Raw genomic sequence first — 7568 nt, forward strand, 5'->3', positions numbered from 1 at the left:
TTTGAGTTAAATGCATCTTTGTTGCCAAGGTACAATAATAATAAGATAGGGCAAAATGGGGAAATGAACTATATGTTTAGAGCAAAACTTTCATTGCCTGGTCTCTTCTGTCCAGAGGAAACTGGGTCAAAAAAAAAAACTGAATGCTGAAAGCTATACTAGAAAGCCAAACATTGATCAGTTTAGTATTTTGCATATATATATATATATATATATATATATATATATATATATATTCAGAGACCCTGTTTGACTAGTTTCCTCTTTTTTAATACGTGAAATAAATGTTTAAGGGAAGCACAATGAATCTATTACAGCCTTTCTAATATAACAGTTTATAAAATCCTGTTTCTCACATACTGTCATTCAGCTGAGGTTTAAGAAAATAGGCTCACGGGTGTTCTATGATATAAGAGAGATCTGTGTGAATGAGAGGCAGGCAGAGACTAAAGAAAGTAGAAGAAAAATTAGGAGTGAAGGCATAGAAACCAAACTTTTAGAATACTTGATAATAATTACATTATTTATTTTACTTGTTGGTTAATGTGAAGAGACAAAAAGAATGCAAAGAAAGAGCTTCATATGGAAGCAATCTGAATTTTCAGGGAATAAAAACAAGTAACATTTATGTCAAGCATGATGCAGTGCATCGTACTGTATTTAATTATAACTGGGATGGTCTGGTAGATTATTAGGCAAGTTGTAAGTTTCTGGCTTTGGCTGTTTAGGTAGGTGCTTGTTTCCAAAGCTGCAGGCACAGTGTAAATCACATCAATGACAGATATCCTCTAATTTTGTATTTATATTTTTTCAGATTATAACATTTACCACATCCATTATACTTTTAAGACACTCTTTGGGCTAAAAGATTAATTATATTCTGCATCAATATAGAGCAATGAATACCAAATCATTAAAATGTACCGGTATATTCTTTCCCACTCAATCCTTTTTCTAAATTCTTGTGTGCAGTGCAATAAACCCAGTGTAATAATCCTGGTAGGGAATAGTTTTAGATGGGTACACAGGAAAGACAAGCACAGAGATTTGCTGGTTTCTTTGCACCATACTAGCCAAACACTTGGTACAATTTCATGTGATGAAGTTTTTCAGGGCTTCATCTCTTCTTTGATAGGTAAGTGTCTGTTTGTTGGTATGCCACTTATTATTCAGAAAAGACTGAAACATGAGGAATACTGAACAGGGACATATGTGGATATAACACGAGTCAGTCACATTTCTTTGTCTTGCACTTCCAGCAACACAGTTTGTGTGGAGCATCTGCAAAAGAGCAATGTGGATCAGCTTCGGAGGGTGGGTCCCCAAAAACTTCTGGCAAAAAAGGGTGGAATCTATTTGATCGGGACAACTGACCTGCACCCAGTTATATGGATTATTTATTTATTTATTTTTACAGTAAACCTTCAGATGAGTTTAAGAACACTTTCAGAAATGTCCAAGCTAAACTTAAGTATCATTGCATACAAAGAAACACAGGTGATGAGTTTTCATGGGGCATCTTGAGTCATACCCATTAAGTTTAATGACATAGGCTAAAGCAAAAGAGCAATGATGTTTCCACCAGTCCAATATTATTTTAATAAGTGGGTCACTTGCAAGGGATGGTTGGTGGCTAAATGAGGAAAGGCTGTAGTTCAGTGGCAGAGCATCTACTTTGTATGCAGAAGGTCCCTGACAAATCTCTGGAATCTCCAGGCTTGGAGAGAAACTTGTCTGAAGTCCTGGAGAGCCACTGCCAATCAGTGCAGACAGTGTAGATGGGCCAATGGTCTGATTCAGTATAAGGCACCTTCCTGTGTTCCTAAGTTATAGGTGTTGCTTGCATTGACTGTTGTGTGGAGTTCCAAGGAATGTAATTAAGCAGATGCAACCAATTCCCGTTTCGTTGTCACATACTGGGATGAAAGTTGGTTGCTTACCACAATGATGCAACCATTGCTCAGAGCAAATTCACTTGTGCAGTCCTGAGACATGTACTGAGTTCCACCTGAAGCAAGCTGTTGGGTAACACCTCCTGTGAGTGTAAATATAAGAACCTTAATGGTTTCTGCCATCATTGAGAAACCACTTAATCCAGTAGCATGATATGTGGCTAAACCTTAAGGGCTAGTTTTATCTAATAATGCTCTGCAGCTCACCTATGTAACAAGCTCAGGGCAAAATATATCTTGGTGTGAATGACACTAGAAAAGAATTCACAAGGCAATCACAGATAGTAAAGGTGTAGTCATTTTGCCAGGAAGTGATCTCACATCCCAAGAAAAGCAGAGGTTGTAATGCAAATGCAGACTATGAAACAAACAAATCTTTGAAATGAATAGAAGCTTTGACTGCCAAGCAAAAATGAAGTTCAAAGCTAGAAAATGGGATTGTCTTATCCTTTATAAGTTACTGCCAGAAAACAGAAAAGATACAGCAATTGCCTTCAAGAGAATGATACACACCTGTTGCTTATGAAAATGCAGCCCATATGTCGGCCACAATTTTTCTTTCTGTCTTGACTTACAAATAGCAATCAACCAAGGTTTCTTTAATCCTTCCAGTAATGTTGCTGCATTAAAGTTGCTTCTGTATAGTTCGCTTGCCAGTTGCTTATTTCAAGCAGAGGCAATAGGAGTGGGAACGAAGTCACAATCCAGGGAACGTTAAGCACAACTAAGGGCTTAACCACACTTACCTTTTGTCCCGCTCATTGCAGGCAGAGGTCTGCACTTTAACATTTCATGTCTGTGTTTTGTTTCGTTGGGGTTTTTGCCTCAAGCTCACTCTGTGAACACTTGCTCTTTAAAGCTGAACCAGAGCAAACATCAATTTGTTTTTTCTACGTATTGATGTTTGCTCTAATTGAACTCTAAAGAGTGGATTTTCAGATGGAAAGCTCTGGAGCAAAAAAAAAGGGGGGGCACTTGGACATGGAGCTTTAAACTGTGGACCATGCCTGGAAAGAGCAGTGGAAAGATAAGTGTGGATAAGCCCTAAATCCCACTGAAGTCAATGGAACCCAACAATTGCATTGATGACAATGGCATTACTGCCTTCCTAACATTCTCTAGAACACTCTCCACATAAATTCAGTGTTGTATTTTCTTCCCAAAACATTTCTTTTAATTAAAACATGAGAATGTTGATGACTTTGCTATTTATATCTAGCAGATTTCTAGCTAGATGAAACAATATTTTCCCATAGAATATGACAGAATTCCTTTAAAGCTTGTCAACACATATTGTGCCAGCTATTTTGGTTTAGACCATTTTCCAGCACAATGTTTGGATAGCCTTCAGAGATTAAAGTGAATTGCGGTTGTTTTTAGTTTAAAGAGATGGGTGGGGAAATCCTGAGCAAGACTGGTTTCCTGTGGCATATAGTGCGACACCTGAAAGGCAGCACATGAAACTGAATTGTCTATCAAAAGAAAGAAGTGCTGGCAAAGTCAGTCCAAATTGAATCCTACAATCCTCTTTTGCTTTTCATTTCTGATGGATTTTGAATGTAAACTTTATTTCCTTAGGAGTGAGGAATGTTGGTGGCACGGCTGAACATCAAAATAAAATCATATTTATTCATTTATTTGCAACATTTATATACTGCTTTTAATCACTGGTTTCAATGAGATATTGCATCTGACAGTGGAGCATGCCTCTCCCTTAAAAAGTAGTGGCAACCAGAGCTAAACTGTCTTCATTAGCCACCCCCAGCATATTCCCATTGCATCCTCTATTATCTACACATAGGCTATAACTAGACTGGAGCAACTGCCTGGAAAACTTTTGATATATAAGAGATCAAACCCATTATAGATTACAAAGAAGACTCAGGAAATAACAGTGTGGTGAGGTCTCATAAAGAAAACTATAGCCCATTCAATTCAAGAAACATGTTGACAAATAGATAATGATTCAGAAGAAAGTGCCAAAGATACTAAAGACAAAGGAGACAATTATTTTTTTCATTTAATATGAAAAATCAAGGGGGCAGTATGCTGACAGTACTAACGATGAGCAGCAGCCATTGTGTCACTCAAGCACCAGGTTTGGTTTATATAATCCCAATCTTTCCCTTTGGTGGGAATTTACATGTGGGCATATAAAACCAGAGAATACCTCTGTTAGGGAGAAGCTCTGCAAAGGCTAGACTGCAGAAAGTGCTGCATCTCCATCTTCAAGAGTCATGCCCATTACTGATTCGGTTCTCGGCAATGAAAGACTGAAGGGGTGTAAGATCATGACAATGCTTTGTAGCTTTCTTTGGGCTATTTAATAAAACCTTTAGCCTTTAAGCTTCACCCTATTTGGGTGTTCATTGTGTTCTGAATGTAAGAAAAACCACGGCACCTTTAACAATACAATTACTATTATAATTAACTTCAGGTTGGGTTGCCCATTCTCTAGATCAGGCCCATCCAACTCCCAAGAGACTGCGATCTACTCCCACTATTAAAAAAACTGGCAGTGATCTACCAATTGTCATTGAGGGTTGACCAGAGTTGTTGATGACATGATTCACTCACCTAAAACTCCACTGCTAAAAAACGCACGCAGTGCTAAAGCCAATCATCGTATTCCCAATCGCCAACAGAAAATGCCAAACACTGCCCACTTGACACAATGGAGGGAAAGAGAGAGGGGAGCAGGGGGGCGTGCACGTGGAGACATTCATTCCCCAGTTCTTTAAATTCCATGATCGACCACGATCAGCTAACTGTCGATCGCGGCTGACCAGTTGAACATGTCTGCTCTAGATGAATGGACAGATCATGATAGCAGTTTGTTCTGCCCTCAGAGTTGGAGAGCTCTATGGTTCCTACCTTATCAATTGTTTAATATTAGAGATGTACATATCTGCCCATTTCGGTTTTATTCATTGCCTTTCCACATCGGTTTATGCTGGTTTTTGCTTTTTTTAAATAACCTGCATTAACATTTGTATGCATTTTCATGCATACTTCTATGCATCTTATATGCAGTTTTGCCGCATAATCCATTTTTCCCAAACAATATTCACTAATATAATGTATTTTTCTCATTAATTTCACAAGTGTACATACACTGGTACCTTGGGTTACAGATGGTTCAGGTTACAGACTCCGCTAACCCAGAAATAGTACCTCGGGTTAAGAACTTAGCTTCAGGATGGGAACAGAAATTGCATGGCAGCCGTGCAGCGGCAGCGGGAGACCACATTAGCCAAAGTGGTACCTCAAGTTAAGAAGAGTTTCAGGTTAAGAATGGACCTCCAGAATGAATTAAGTTCTTAACCCGATGTACCACTGTATTTTTGCTTGCATTTTTCCTGAACGTACAAATTGTTGTATGCATTTTTTGTTGGGGAACTGCAACAGAAAACTGAGATTGCATTTTGGTTTGCATATTGGTTGTGAATTAGGTTCATTTGCATTGAAATGAAAAACACATGAATTTCTCCCAATTCCTATTTAATACTGGCCACAACAAAGGTGGTTTTGCTTCTCAGAATGGAATGGAATCAACGTCTCATTGAAATTAATGGCAGATTTCCCACTACTTTTAATGGTTATGGATCACACCCAAGTTTTATTTGTTTGCTTGTTCATTTAAGCTCAGCATCCTTGTTAAACCCTTAAATTTTTGTTCTCCCTTTCATGGATTAGGTGGCAACCCCGCGTAGATTCTTTCTCACGCTGACTGGGGAGCAAATCACTTTTCTGTATAAAGATTGTATAGTGGCCCCCATTTCTGTTAAGAACCTTGCACATGACATACAAAGTAGCCTCTCTGTGATGAAAATAATTGTTCTTGGATAAACAAGGAGATTCTCAAAAAGTCCCAAGGCTATTGGCAGAAGATGTGTTGGCAGCTGTAATAGAACAATTTTATTGTGGTGCAAGGAACTGTAAGAGGAAATGAATCTGGGATTCTCTAAGTCCCAAACGTTATAAGCTTATGCTACATAAAATTGAGGTAAACATTCTTTATTGCCATGGCTATGTTGTTACAAATCTCATTTGTTTGCATAGGAAGATATGCTGTATTTATTATTTGTGTCCTCTGTTTCTTACCATGCCTTTTCAAACAGGATATTCAAGGGTATTCCCCCACCCCCACCCCCAAAAAGATGGAAGACAGAAATGTTTCACTAATTCTATGTGGGGTACAATAAACAGCTCTTCCAACAAAAGATAATCTAATTCTCAGTCTCAAAGAATACAGTCTTGAACACCCGGTTTAAAATGTGCTGACTTGGTTTTTTCAGTTCAATTTTACTGCTATTACTACAGATCAGGGTGGGGTAGGCTCTCATAATTGAGTTCACCAGTGACAAAGGCTATGCATTGATTGTATATAGAGAAATGGAACTACAGAATCTTATTAATATATCCCTAAACACCATACATTATTAAACAGTTGAAAAGAGCGCATAAGACCTTTTGTTAGCTTAGTCACCATGCCATTATGCCATTGTGCAAAGCCACCACTAAAATCAAATAGGCTGGCGGGGAAGCTTTCCAAAGAACACAATATTCTGTGGGATAAAAATAGTTGGGGGGCTGCTTCCCCTAAAATGCTTCTCTCTTATAAGGCGATACTGCTATGTAAATGTGACTTTTAAGATTAAATCAAGTGTATTCTGCAGCTGAATCACTCTGCTTCATTCCATTATATGGAGGCTTCTCATGGCAGTAGCGTAATATTAATCAGTCCACAAATGCTAACACTTGATATTTTTGATTATGTACCCAATATCTTATGCACAAGAATGGGCTCCTTTCAGTTTTTGAGACTCCTAGCCATAATTAAAATTAAAAATGATGACAGTAAGAAAAAGAAAATAGGGCACACACAAATCTTGCAGCACCAGAACCAACAAATTTTAATGAATATTTATTAATTTGCTATTATTTAGGGTAAAACTTCCCAAGGAAGCTTACATCAAAAAAGAAAATTAAATCAATACTACAATATCCCCAAACACACACACTCTCAATCAGAACCTCAAGAATACATCCAGCATTAAAATATGAAAACAGTAGCAGTGAAAACAATGCAAAGCACCCCACACACAAAATTAAAACAGCCTGAAATTAAAAGGTATTTAAAGTATCGTCTGAAATTCCCCCACTCTCGCTTTCCCCTGCTGCCAACCCAAACTGTTGAGTGACCATCAAAATGCACAATTTGCTAAGCAACCTGTAAAAAATAACACTAACATCTATGTTTTAAGGAAATACTACATACCTTTAGTTCAAGCTCAGGTTTGTCTGATGAAACTTCTCCAGCATGAAGTCATCAGACTATGGAAATATAGTGTCTGCAACCTGAAATAAATGAGAATAAGAGGTAAGTACCTAACTGCTATCAATTATAGCAGCTAATAAAAATTAACCCAGTGAATTCCATTCCAAAGAGAAATAAACACATAAAGCAGTAGTTGACATTTTTTAAAAAATGTATATTTATATTCAGGATCGCCCATGGAAAAATATGATCCACATATGGTGACTTCGATTTCTACATCTTGCTTTCTTTGGCATTCCTCAGAGTTGTTCTAGACTCATAGAAGGAATTGCCTC

General features: G+C 37.8%; 1 long non-coding RNA gene across 1 annotated transcript in view; it reads right to left on the reverse strand.

The window, feature by feature from the left end:
* LOC117049865 overlaps positions 1-7309 on the reverse strand; it is an 89746-nt gene extending 82437 nt beyond the window's left edge. Inside the window, exon 1 of the long non-coding RNA XR_004427025.1 lies at positions 7234-7309. This is a non-coding gene — a long non-coding RNA (uncharacterized LOC117049865). The remainder of the gene's footprint in view (positions 1-7233) is intronic.
* Between the last annotated feature and the right edge of the window lie 259 nt (positions 7310-7568).

This window comes from Lacerta agilis, chromosome 7, assembly GCF_009819535.1.
Source record: "Lacerta agilis isolate rLacAgi1 chromosome 7, rLacAgi1.pri, whole genome shotgun sequence".
Classification (NCBI taxonomy): Eukaryota; Metazoa; Chordata; class Lepidosauria; order Squamata; family Lacertidae; genus Lacerta; species Lacerta agilis.